We start from the raw sequence: 14,199 nt of genomic DNA, 5'->3' as shown, positions 1-14,199 counted from the left end.
TGGGGGCAGTGATGATCATGCCCTTATAAATAAACATAATAATATTGTAAGCAAAATAAGAAAAATGATCTGTTGTAGAACTAATGCAAACGGATGCATTTTAAAGCACGCACATCTGTTTTTTAATACATACGTGTTTTTTGCGGCTTCTTTTAAAACGCCATGGAGAGTAAGTACGAAGTCACACTACCGTATAATATGGACGAGTGCTATACTATAAAAAAAATCGCATAGCACTCGGACCAATGTTAATCTATGGGGCAGCTCCCATCATCGTTTTTTTTCTCGGCCGTATTATATGTGCGAGTGAAATCGCAGCACGTTGCGATTGTCAGCATATATCGGCCGGGAATCGCCAATGAAAGTCTATGGGGGTGAGAAAAACTCGTACACCACATGGACCATCAGTGTGACTTGCGAGAAATACGCACCTGTGTCCTTTAGAAAAGACGGAAATTCAGTGCGGTGTAATGTAAAATCACACTGACAGGTTAAAAGAAAATAGATAAAATAAATGTATACACATAGTATAGGTATATATACTAGATTGAGGCCCGATGCTATCGCATTGGGAGGGCGGTAATGTCACGATGGGGGCAGGCATGTGGCGCTGTTGTTGCCTAATGGCGTCCTGTGATAATTTAATGACTTTTGCATCAGAGGACCCATGTGCTTGACGCCTACACTTTGCCTTTTGTTGTCTTCGACTTTGTGCCTTTGCTGCTTTCCTTTCTTTGTCATTGGTGTACTTTTTATGAAGAACCATGTTAACATTGATATTTGCTTTTTAAAGGAGTTTTCCCACAAACAAAAGTTAATTTTAAAAATTGTCTGTGTCTGACCGTGTACCAAACATACCACAGCTCCTGGGCAGGAGAGGAAGCAAAAGACAATGCTCACATTACAGCAGGAGATCGCAGAGGATACATTTTGTGAGGTAAAATATTTTTTAAAAGCAGTCAGTGAAATATTTTACCTCACAAAATGAATCCACAGTGATTCCCTGCTTTAATGTCAGTATTGTCTTTTGCTTCCTCCCCTGCCCTAGAGATGTGGTATGCTCCGTACACGGTCAGACACACTCTACTCTCAGCGGTAGTCACTGAGGCTGCGCACACTCCCCGCCTGACCTGCGGTGAACTGGCAGCGTGGAAAAATGTTCAGAAACTTTCCCACGCTAATGAGTTCAGGCGGGGAGGCTGCACAGGCAGCTTTTCATTCAGTTCACATTGGTTTACAGTCTGGGCAGTAGCATTAGCACCGCTCCCGGTTGTAAACTATTTAACCCCTTGAGATGGATTGCAGTATGGGACTTGACTGTTCAGCAGACAGGTTTGAGATGTTGTTGGTTTTTTATTTTTTACAGAAGAACGAGGGCTTTGCTTGGATTGAGAGTGTCATAAAGATGGAAAACCTGCATGTTTAATTATTTCATTAAAAGACTTTATTCTGCATGTGTGTGTAATTTTTAACCCTTTTATACTATTGGATTAGTAATGGATAGGTGTCTTATTGATACCTCTCCATTATTAATCGGGCTTAATGTCACCTTACAATAGCAAGGTGACATTAACCCATTATTACACCATATGCCACCCCTACAGGGCAATGGGAAGAGAGAGGCTAAGTGCCCGAATATGCGCATCTCACAGATGCACCTTTTCTGGGGTGGCTGGGGGCAGATGTTTTTAGCTAGGGAGGGCCAATAACCATGCTCCCTGTCTAGGCTATTAATATCTGCCCTCAGTCACTGGCTTTCCCACTCTGGCGGAGAAAATAGCGCCGGAGCCCACGTCAGTTTTTTTCCCTGAATTAAACCTTTAATTTAACACCTACAGCTCCAAAATTTTGCACACACACACTACTGACATTATTAGTGAGGGACATATAAAATACTAACGGATATGCAATGGTTTACTGTATGTAAACCATGTCTCATATCCTGTTGGGTTCTTTAATGATTTTATAGATGCCGACAATTGAATTATCGGCTATCTGCTATCTAGCTCTGTATGAAATATAAAGATATATATATATGTGTCTCACTGACATATATATATATACTGTATATAGACTATATATATATGTTTTCACGAATATTTGAGGCCATGGATCCATTATATGTCCATTTTGCAAGCTGACGAGAAAATCTTGCCATACGGATGTCACACGGTTATCACACGGATGCTTACATGAGAGAAAATCGCATCCTCGCTTTGCACACAGATGTCATATGGATCATTGTTCAGGGAACATTTCTGCGATTCTCGTCCATGTAAAACGGACCGATTTTGTATACGTTGTGTATGACTCCAGCCTAAGTCAGAAGAACATGCAACTTACGGTAATTATGGAAAAAAAACATGAATGCAATTAATTAATTAATGCAAACACATGACAATCTGTTTTTCATCCATTTTTCTAAGTATTAAAAAGCGCCATAAACCGCATATTTTTGGATCCTTTAAAAGAAAAACGGATGTGTGCACAGACATATGTCAGACGGAAACCTATTCGACGTACGGTTAATCCATCATATTCTATGTAAATATAAAAACGTATCAGATTAAATTAATTTTTTTTGTGTTTTTTTTTTACAGATACACAACAAAAATGTGCTGTAAGACAAGCATAAAACATGAAAAGCAAAAATAGCTAGTCGGTGTTAAAAAGAAAAACTAATGAGAAGCTTTGGTGGAGACACGAGTTGTAGTTATCCCCCCATATTGATTCCTGCTGCGCCCCTATATAAGGGTACTATTCACACAGTCACTTGTTCCACCCAGAAGTATCAGATCTGAGTTCACAAACTGCAGGCTCACAACCATATCTGAACATCCACAGGAAATACAGGGAGGGACCGGCAGAAAGAGACCGTCACTCAGTGTGTGTGTGACACCATGTCATCCTGTGTGTGGCTAAAGGGCGGCATTGGTGACACTGTGTGAGCGAGTGTCACTTACTGGGTCACATAATGCCCCACACACCGGCGGAGGAGCAGGATGCAGAGGTACTGATGATGTGTATGTTGTGTGAGATAGTGAGTCTGGTCTTTCATTTGTAGCCGTGATCATCTGCATTTGATTATTATTTTTTCCATGTTTTATATCCAGCACTTAGCTCTGTTTTGTTTCCTTTGCTTGGGTCATCGGTAGTTTTTACATAGGACTGCAGCTGTCTCATGATTCACGAACACTGGAATCGTGAGGAAATAGTTAACCAGTTCAGCTCTGCCATGTCACTACACTTGACACTCGAGTGCCAAGTTTTTCTACTATATATTTACAATTTGGGACCCTACTTGAGCACCTGTTGATCAGGTGGGCCGCCTTTTTTTTCTTGACTTTGTCACGAAACTTGACACCGAGGTCTTGTAGTAAGCTTTAAAAAAAAATCAAACATTTTTCGACGTCTTGCCCATATATTAATGCCTGTGTCTTTTTTAATGATTGTAAGTCTTATTTGGCTGTAGGCGGCCATATGAAATGCTTCGGTCTTCGGGGAGGCCATATTCTCCACTTGCTGTTACTGGGTGGGATCATGGCAAATTGTAATATTGGTTGTAGTTTAGGGTAATGTAGAGGAAAAATCAATAAGTGACCGTAAACCAAACCACGTTGGGGATAGACACAGTTGTGTTGTACGACAGAGACGTGGACCACTAGGTCATCATCGGTCTTCGGTATATCTATCCCCAGAGGACATTTGAGGTCAGTTAGTGTTCATATTACAATGTTTTGGCACTTCTAGTGATTACCGGAAATCAAACAGGTGTCAAGGGAGGGGTCATTGTGCCACGTTGGACTTGTGTGCGTCGGCTGGCTACTTGTGCGTGCCTGGATGGGGTAGGTGTAGTCTACGGTTGAGAGGTCTCTGGTTGTATTATGTTAGGCAGCTAGAGGGAAGGAACTTGGTGGGGCATTCTCTAAGATGTTACATCTTAGGCAGGATCAAGAAGAAGTTTCTAAAGAAGGGGTTAATGATAGAGCACAGTGGGTGAGGGTCAGGAAGTCAGCCATTGCGGAAGTCAGGAGGTGCCAGACCAAAGGCATCAACAGTTTATGTGAGTGTATCTATGACCTATGGGACTTATGGGCTGTTCAATAAGTCCCTTAAGTAATTGCACCCAAAATTATCACAACTAAATGTCCTAGGCTTGATTTCAGCGACCATTAAAATCTCAAGTAATCCAATCCCTAGTTTGGACGACTTAATTTGCCTATGTGGCTTATAGACTGTGGCCACATTGCTATCAAGGAAGAGTTTACTGACCAGCTTCTTTCATACATGGCATATCATGTTCTCCATTATAAAGGACCTGTTGCCTGATCAAAAGTGGACAGTTTTTACACGCCCCTGAGCAATCTACCATACGGTTCCAGGTATATAAGCCTTTTTATTTAGTGCTGATTTTTAATGTCTTTTCCAATAGGGTGTGGCTCACAGGATTCTCTGGGGCGTGTCTTTAGGCTACTCTGCATTATTACCCTGTGAGCCACACCCCCTTGGAAAAGACCATAAACAGTAGCGCTAAATAAAAAAAAGCCCAATATCTCTGGTAGCGTATGGTGGAGTAAAAAAAAAAAGAATTTTCAGGATCAGTGGGAAGCAGAAGTTTAACACTTTTGGCCTCTTTAAGAAGTATTTTTCCGTTGCTTAAGGACCTTAAAGGAAAGCTAACTATAATCCAAAATGTCCACACTTTTTTGAACATTTTTTTAATTTGTATTTTGTGCAACATCTCAGAACCTAAAAAACGTAAGTGTGACTGTATGAATCCCCAATTGACATTGGACAGCCTGGTGGTGCAGTGGTTAGCATCTGCAAGGAGACATACTGATAGGGAATCTAGATTGTGAGTTCCAATGAGGACGGCAGTGGCATAACTAGAGTCCGATGGGGCCACCCCCATCCTGGCATATATACAGTACAGACCAAAAGTTTGGACACGCCTTCTCATTTAAAGATTTTTCTGTATTTTCGTGACTATGAAAATCCTACATTCACACTGAAGGCATCAAAACTATGAATTAACACATGTGGAATTATATTCTTAAAGTAATGATGGCCACTCGTTTTTCTTTACTTAGCTGCTTTTTTCTCGCCATAATACAAATTCTAACAGTCTATTCAGTAGGACTATCAGCTGTGTATCCACCAGACTCCTGCTCAACACAACTGATGGTCCCAACCCCATTTATAAGGCAAGAAATCCCACTTATTAAACCTGACAGGGCACACCTGTGAAGTGAAAACCATTCCCGGTGACTACCTCTTGAAGCTCATCAAGAGAATGCCAAGAGTGTGCAAAGCAGTCATCAAAGCAAAAGGTGGCTACTTTGAAGAACCTAGAATATAAGACATAATTTCAGTTGTTTCACACTTTTTTGTTGAGTATATGATTCCACATGTGTTAATTCATAGTTTTGATGCCTTCAGTGTGAATGTACAATTTTCATAGTCATGAAAATACAGAAAAATCTTTAAATGAGAAGGTGTGTCCAAACTTTTGGTCTGTACTGTATGTCCTCCATCCTGGTATATATCCTCCATCCTGGTACATATGTGCCTTATCCTCGGCCTGCTGCTGGTATATATAGATCCTCCGTCCTTGTATATATATCTTCCATCCTGGTATATGTATATATATATATATACATATATATATATATATATATATATCCTCCATCCTGGTACATATGTCCCTTATCCTCGGCCCGCTGCTGGTATATATATATCCTCCGTCCTTGTATATATATCCTCCATCTTGGTACATATGTCCCTTATCCTGGGCCCCATTCTGGTATATATATCCTCCATCCTGGTACATATGTCCCTTATCGTCGGCTCCATCCTGGTATATATATATCCTCCGTCCTTGTATATATATCTTCCATCCTGGTATATATGCCTCTTATCCTGGGCCCCATTCTGATATATATCCCACATCCTGGTATATACTGTACATCCAAGGACACACATTCAGGTGAAGTTTCTGCTGGTGTCGGCAGGCCCCTCACCCTCATGGGCCCGATCTTGGTCGGGACCTCTGCCCCTGGGGGACAGTGACAATAATGACTGGAAAACGCTGCAGATTATAATGGTGCTATATAAGCACAGCACAATAAATACATCAATTAAAATAAGATTTTTAGTAAAAGAAAAGATAGAAATTGATTTTTCTAATCTACAGCCAACAGAAGTTGTAATAAATCAGCCAATATCTGCCAGGAAAGGTGCGTGGTCTGCCTGCCAGCCCGCATCGAAGACAGGGACAGAACATATGATGTAACTGTGCGTCTTGTGCTGTGAAGGGGTTAATATTCTGTAGATATTTGTGGACTATGATGGGTTATGATGGATACTGGAGGTGAGGGAGGCCTGCAAACAACAGACTTCCTGTTAGTAATCTAATGAACCCATCACTGTACTCAGTTTCTTAAAGGGACAATAAACCTAACGCCATTTTACTACATTTTCTGTGCTGCTGAAAGGAATCTATTGTCTCTGTAGTCAGCTATTTTTAGCTAAATTTTCTTGCACATCCTCTCAGGACTTTGCTTTATTCTCAAGACCCATTTAGAAGGGTAGATAATGGGGGAACAAGCATTCCTTGGAATAGGCATTCCAGATTATCGGCCCATCTGAACAAAAGCGCTCATTCATAGGGTACCATCATTTTTAAGCTTTCTTAAAAATCGTTGCTATTGACAGCGCAACGTCCCATGTAAACAGAAGGTGCGCTGCCAATAAAATGACGTCCTAGTAACGGCCATATTAACAATGGTTCTGAGCGTATCGAATTATGGACTGCCTACCAAATTGATTGTTTTCAGTCTTTTATTAGCTGCAGTTGGCAATTTGCCTTTACTCCTCCAAATAACTTAAGACATACACAGTCACAGGGTCACAGGCTCACAGTGGAGAATCACAGGGGTCAGTATTGGGCCCTCTTCTTTTTAACATACATTCATTTTTAATGACCTTGCAAAGGGCATACAGAGTAGAATTTTAATATTTGCAGATGATACTAATTCCTGCAAAATTATTAACACAGAGGATGATAATTTAATATTACAGAAGGAGGCTGAAGGAGGCTGATTACAGAATTGGAGGCTTTGACTGTAAAATGGCAATTGAAGTTTAAAGAAGTACACCTATGAAGATTTTTTTTTTACTAAATCTGTGCATTTGTGCATGTAGTGTAGTGTGAGTGTGTTAATATACTCTACGTTCTGCTCCTCTGCAGACTCTCTAGGCAACACTGTATTCTGTGTATATGGGAAGTGACTTTTCCAATGTAAGTCTATGGAGCTTCAGAACGAGGATCCATAGCCTCACACTGTAAAATAGACTTACGACTCACACATAGAGCATAGAGTGAGATGGATAGTCTGAACTAGGGTTGAGCGACTTTTGTTTTTATAGGATCGGGTCGGATTTCACGAAACCCGACTTTTTCAAAAGTCGGGTCGAGTGAAATCGGCCGATCCTATAGAAAAGTCGGGGTCGGGGTCGGCCGAAACACGAAACCCAATGCAGTGCATTGGGTTTCTAATGGTTCCCAGGGTCTGAAGGAGAGGAAACTCTCCTTCAGGCCCTGCGATCCATATTATTGTGTAAAATAAAGAATAAAAATAAAAAATATTGCTATACTTACCCTCGGACGCGCCCTGGTTGTAACCCGCAGCCTTCCTTCCTAAGAATCAGCGCTTGAAGGACCTTTCGATGACGTCGCGGCTTGTGATTGGTCGCGTGACGCCCATGTGACCGCTCACGCGACCAATCACAAGCCGCGACGTCATCGAAAGGTCCTTCAGACGCTCATTCTTAGGAAGGAAGGCTCCCGGTTACAACCAGGGCGCGTCCGAGGGTGAGTATAGCAATATTTTTTATTTTTATTCTTTATTTTACACTTAAATCTGAATTCCGATACCGATTCCCGATATCTTAAACATATCGGGAATCGGTATCGGAATTCCGATTCCAGATTCAGAAGATCGCCGACCTCATGGCCGACCCCACACAGGGGTCGGGTCGGGTTTCATGAAACCCGACTTTGCCAAAAGTCGGCGAGTTCTGAATCTGGCCGACCTGTTTCGCTCAACCCTAGTCTGAACCGTAGTGGTGACATCACTGAGAAGAAGAGCTGAATGGCACTGGATCACACAGGTGACGGGAGATGAGTATATTAACACTCTCGCACGATATACGTATATACACAGATTTAATTAAATAAATCTTTATGGGAGTGGTTTAATAATAATAAATAATCTTTATTTTATATAGCGCCAACATATTCCGCAGCGCTTTGCGGGTGGCACACATTATCATCGCCGTCACCGATCTGGCTGACAATCTGAATACCCTATCACTATGTCTTTGGAATGTGGGAGGAAACCGGAGTACCCAGAGGAAACCCACACAAACACAGAGAGAACATACAAAATCCTTGCAGATGTTGTCCTTGGTGGGATTTGAACCCAGGACCCCAGCGCTGCAGTGCTAACCACTGAGCCACCGTGCTGCTTTAATGTAGATTAATGTAAAGTAATTGCAATTGGGCAGAGAAAATAAAATTTACATCATTTTACATTTTATTCACTTTTTTATTACTAAATCTGTAGATATATGCGTGTAGTGTAGTGTGAGTGTGTTAACATACTAACCTACTGCCCCATTCTCCGTGATCCAGCACCGTTCTGCTCCTCTGCAGACTCTCCGGGTCAAACTGCACTGTGCAGCTGCTGCCTAGGGAAATAAAATTGTGGGATGCAATAATTGAGGCATTTATGCTAATAAGAAGAACATAGTTTTGGCACATACATGTCACTAGAGTGGCCAAACTTGGAATACTGTGTAAAATTTTGGGATCCAGTGTAGAAGAAAAACGTAGATGAACTAGAAGGGGTGCAGAGGAGAGCGACCAAGGTTATTAAGGGAATGGATGAATTACAATACCAAGACAGCTTATTCAACTTTGGGTTATTATGTTTAGAAAAACAATTTAATTACAATGCACTAATATGAGGCGACAGTATGGAGATCTAATGATCTTTTTAAACGTAGTCCTTCTCTACGTCTAGAAGAAGGAATGTTTAATCATAATTATTATTATTTATTTATATAGCACCATTGATTCCATGGTGCTGTACATGAGAAGGGGTTATGTTGTGAATTCTGTGGCAGAGCTCCCTCCTGTGGTCACAAGTGGTACTTCGGCTGATTCTCTCTGTGAGCTTCTGTTGGTGGAGGGAAGTGGTACTGCGGCTTCTGAGTTTCCTCCCTCAGGTGATCTGGTGAGGTCGTTAGGTGCTTCTCTACTTAACTCCACCTAATGCTTTGATCCTGGCTTCCTGTCAATGTTCCAGTGTTGGACTTGCTTTTCCCTGGATCATTCCTGTGGCCTGCTGCTCTGCATAGCTAAGTTCTTCTTTGCTATTTGTTTGCTATTTTTTCTGTCCAGCTTGTCTAATTTGTTGCTGGAAGCTCTGGGACGCAAAGGGTGTACCTCCGTGCCGTTAGTTCGGTACGGAGGGTCTTTTTGCCCCCTTTGCGTGGTTTTCTTTAGGGTTTTGTGTAGACCGCAAAGTTACCTTTTCTATCCTCGATCTGTTAAGAAAGTCGGGCCTCACTTTGCTGAATCTATTTCATCTCTACGTTTGTCTTTTCATCTTAACTCACAGTCATTATATGTGGGGGGCTGCCTTTTCCTCTGGGGTATTTCTCTGAGGCAAGGTAGGCTTATTTTCTATCTTCAGGCTAGTTAGTTTCTCAGGCTGTGCCGAGTTGCATAGGCAGCGTTAGGCGCAATCCACGGCTGCCTCTAGTGTTGTTTGGAGAGGATTAGGGATTGCGGTCTGCAGAGTTCCCACGTCTCAGAGCTCGTTCTATGATTTTGGGTTATTGTCAGATCACTGTATGTGCTCTGACCGCTATGTCCATTGTGGTACTGAATTGCCTTTTATAACAGTACAGGAAGCCAAAAGTACTAATGATTCTCAATAGAGGGAAAAAAGAAGTTCTGAGACTATTTTTTTTTCTTTGCACTGTGTTTTGCCTTTTTTTTCCCCTAGACATTTGGGTGGTTCAGTACACAGGTGTAGCGATGGACATTAGAAGTCTGTCTTCATTTGTGGATCAGCTCTCGGCAAGAGTACAAAAGATTCAAGACACTATTGATCAGAAAGCTATGTTGGAACCAAGAATTCCTATTCCTGATTTGTTTTTTGGAGATAGAACTAAGTTTCTGAGTTTCAAAAATAATTGTAAATTATTTCTGGCCTTGAAACCTCGCTCCTCTGGTGATCCAGTTCAACAGGTTTTGATTGTTATTTCTTTTTTGCGCGGCGACCCTCAGGACTGGGCATTTTCTCTTGCGCCAGGAGATCCTGCATTGAGTAATATCGATGCGTTTTTCCTGGCGCTCGGATTGCTGTACGATGAACCTAATTCAGTGGATCAGGCAGAGAAAAATTTGCTGGCTCTCTGTCAGGGTCAGGATGAGATAGAGGTATATTGTCAGAAATTTAGAAAGTGGTCCGTGCTCACTCAATGGAATGAATCTGCGCTGGCAGCTATGTTCAGAAAGGGTCTCTCTGAAGCCCTTAAGGATGTCATGGTGGGATTTCCTATGCCTGCTGGTTTGAATGAGTCTATGTCTTTGGCCATTCAGATCGGTCGACGCTTGCGTGAGCGTAAATCTGTGCACCATTTGGCGGTATTACCTGAGCTTAAACCTGAGCCTATGCAGTGCGATAGGACTTTGACCAGAGTTGAACGGCAAGAACACAGACGTCTGAATGGGCTGTGTTTCTACTGTGGTGATTCCACTCATGCTATCTCTGATTGTCCTAAGCGCACTAAGCGGTTCGCTAGGTCTGCCACCATTGGTACGGTACAGTCAAAATTTCTTCTGTCCGTTACCTTGATCTGTTCTTTGTCATCGTTTTCTGTCATGGCATTTGTGGATTCAGGCGCTGCCCTGAATTTGATGGACTTGGAGTATGCTAAGCGTTGTGGGTTTCTCTTAGAGCCCTTGCAGTGTCCTATTCCATTGAGAGGAATTGATGCCACGCCTTTGGCCAAGAATAAGCCTCAATACTGGACCCAGCTGACCATGTGCATGGCTCCTGCACATCAGGAGGTTATTCGCTTTCTGGTGTTGCATAATCTGCATGATGTGGTCGTGTTGGGGTTGCCATGGCTACAAGTCCATAATCCAGTATTAGATTGGAAATCCATGTCGGTGTCCAGCTGGGGTTGTCAGGGGGTACATGGTGATGTTCCATTTCTGTCAATTTCGTCATCCACCCCTTCTGAGGTTCCAGAGTTCTTGTCTGATTACCGGGATGCATTTGATGAGCCCAAGTCCGATGCCCTACCTCCGCATAGGGATTGTGATTGTGCTATCAATTTGATTCCTGGTAGTAAATTCCCAAAAGGTCGACTGTTTAATTTATCCGTGCCTGAGCACGCCGCTATGCGCAGTTATGTGAAGGAATCCCTGGAGAAGGGGCATATTCGCCCGTCATCGTCGCCATTGGGAGCAGGGTTCTTTTTTGTAGCCAAGAAGGATGGTTCGCTGAGACCTTGTATAGATTACCGCCTTCTAAATAAGATCACGGTTAAATTTCAGTACCCCTTGCCATTGTTATCTGATTTGTTTGCTCGGATTAAGGGGGCTAGTTGGTTCACCAAGATAGATCTTCGTGGTGCATATAATCTGGTGCGAATCAGGCGAGGAGATGAATGGAAAACTGCATTTAATACGCCCGAGGGTCATTTTGAGTATCTAGTGATGCCATTCGGACTTGCCAATGCTCCATCAGTGTTTCAGTCCTTTATGCATGACATCTTCCGAGAGTACCTGGATAAATTCCTGATTGTGTACTTGGATGACATTTTGATCTTCTCGGATGATTGGGAGTCTCATGTGAAGCAGGTCAGAACAGTTTTTCAGGTCCGGCGTGCTAATTCTTTGTTTGTGAAGGGATCAAAGTGTCTCTTTGGTGTGCAGAATGTTTCATTTTTGGGGTTCATCTTTTCCCCTTCTACTATCGAGATGGATCCTGTTAAGGTCCAAGCCATCCATGATTGGACTCAGCCGACATCTCTGAAAAGTCTGCAAAAGTTCCTGGGCTTTGCTAATTTTTATCGTCGCTTCATCTGCAATTTTTCTAGTATTGCCAAACCATTGACCGATTTGACCAAGAAGGGTGCTGATGTGGTCAATTGGTCTTCTGCTGCTGTGGAAGCTTTTCAAGAGTTAAAGCGTCGTTTTTCTTCTGCCCCTGTGTTGTGTCAACCAGATGTTTCTCTTCCGTTCCAGGTCGAGGTTGATGCTTCTGAGATTGGAGCAGGGGCTGTTTTGTCGCAGAGAGGTTCTGATTGCTCAGTGATGAAACCATGCGCTTTTTTTTCCAGGAAGTTTTCGCCTGCTGAGCGAAATTATGATGTGGGCAACCGAGAGTTGCTGGCCATGAAGTGGGCATTCGAGGAGTGGCGTCATTGGCTTGAAGGAGCTAAGCATCGCGTGGTGGTATTGACTGATCATAAGAACTTGACTTATCTTGAGTCTGCTAAGCGGTTGAATCCTAGACAGGCTCGTTGGTCGCTGTTTTTTGCCCGTTTTGACTTTGTGATTTCGTACCTTCCGGGCTCTAAAAATGTGAAGGCGGATGCTCTGTCTAGGAGTTTTGTGCCCGACTCTCCGGGTTTGTCTGAGCCGGCGGGTATCCTCAAGGAAGGAGTAATTGTGTCTGCCATCTCCCCTGATTTGCGGCGGGTGCTGCAAAAATTTCAGGCTAATAAACCTGATCGTTGTCCAGCGGAGAAACTGTTTGTCCCTGATAGGTGGACCAATAAAGTTATCTCTGAGGTTCTTTGTTCGGTGTTGGCTGGTCATCCTGGAATCTTTGGTACCAGAGAGTTAGTCGCTAGATCCTTTTGGTGGCCGTCTCTGTCGCGGGATGTGCGTGCTTTTGTGCAGTCCTGTGGGATTTGTGCTCGGGCTAAGCCCTGCTGTTCTCGTGCCAGTGGGTTGCTTTTGCCCTTGCTGGTCCCGAAGAGGCCTTGGACACATATCTCTATGGATTTTATTTCTGATCTTCCCGTTTCTCAAAAGATGTCAGTCATTTGGGTGGTCTGTGATCGCTTTTCTAAGATGGTCCATCTGGTACCCTTGTCTAAATTGCCTTCCTCCTCTGATTTGGTGCCATTGTTCTTCCAGCATGTGGTTCGTTTACATGGCATTCCAGAGAATATCGTTTCTGACAGAGGTTCCCAGTTTGTTTCAAGGTTTTGGCGAGCCTTTTGTGGTAGGATGGGCATTGACTTGTCTTTTTCCTCGGCTTTCCATCCTCAGACTAATGGCCAGACCGAACGAACCAATCAGACCTTGGAAACATATCTGAGATGCTTTGTTTCTGCCGATCAGGATGACTGGGTGTCCTTTTTGCCTTTGGCTGAGTTCGCCCTTAATAATCGGGCCAGCTCGGCTACCTTGGTTTCGCCATTTTTCTGCAATTCTGGGTTCCATCCTCGTTTCTCTTCAGGACAGGTTGAGTCTTCGGACTGTCCTGGTGTGGATACTGTGGTGGACAGGTTGCAGCAGATTTGGACTCATGTAGTGGACAATTTGACCTTGTCCCAGGAGAAGGCTCAACGTTTCGCTAATCGCAGACGCCGTGTGGGTCACCGACTTCGTGTTGGGGATCTGGTTTGGTTATCTTCTCGTCATATTCCTATGAAGGTTTCCTCTCCTAAGTTTAAACCTCGTTTCATTGGTCCGTATAGGATTTCTGAGGTTCTTAATCCTGTGTCTTTTCGTCTGACCCTTCCAGATTCTTTTTCCATACATAACGTATTCCATAGGTCATTGTTGCGGAGATACGTGGCACCTATGGTTCCATCTGTTGATCCTCCTGCCCCGGTTTTGGTGGAGGGGGAATTGGAGTATATTGTGGAGAAGATTTTGGATTCTCGTGTTTCTAGACGGAAACTCCAGTATCTGGTTAAATGGAAGGGTTATGCTCAGGAAGATAATTCCTGGGTTTTTGCCTCTGATGTCCATGCTCCCGATCTTGTTCGTACCTTTCATGTGGCTCATCCTGGTCGGCCTGGGGGCTCTGGTGAGGGTTCGGTGACCCCTCCTCAAGGGGGGGGTACTGTTGTGAATTCTGTGGCAGAGCTCCCTCC

At 43.2% G+C, this 14,199-nt stretch overlaps 1 pseudogene; it reads left to right on the top strand.

Annotated features, from left to right (window-relative positions):
• The first annotated feature begins 2,885 nt into the window (after positions 1–2,885).
• The window catches only part of LOC138677007 (serine/threonine-protein kinase N1-like), a 108,101-nt pseudogene continuing 96,787 nt past the window's right edge, over positions 2,886–14,199 (top strand).

This window comes from Ranitomeya imitator, chromosome 4, assembly GCF_032444005.1.
Source record: "Ranitomeya imitator isolate aRanImi1 chromosome 4, aRanImi1.pri, whole genome shotgun sequence".
NCBI lineage: Eukaryota > Metazoa > Chordata > Amphibia > Anura > Dendrobatidae > Ranitomeya > Ranitomeya imitator.
This window is presented reverse-complemented; position numbering and strand designations above follow the sequence as displayed.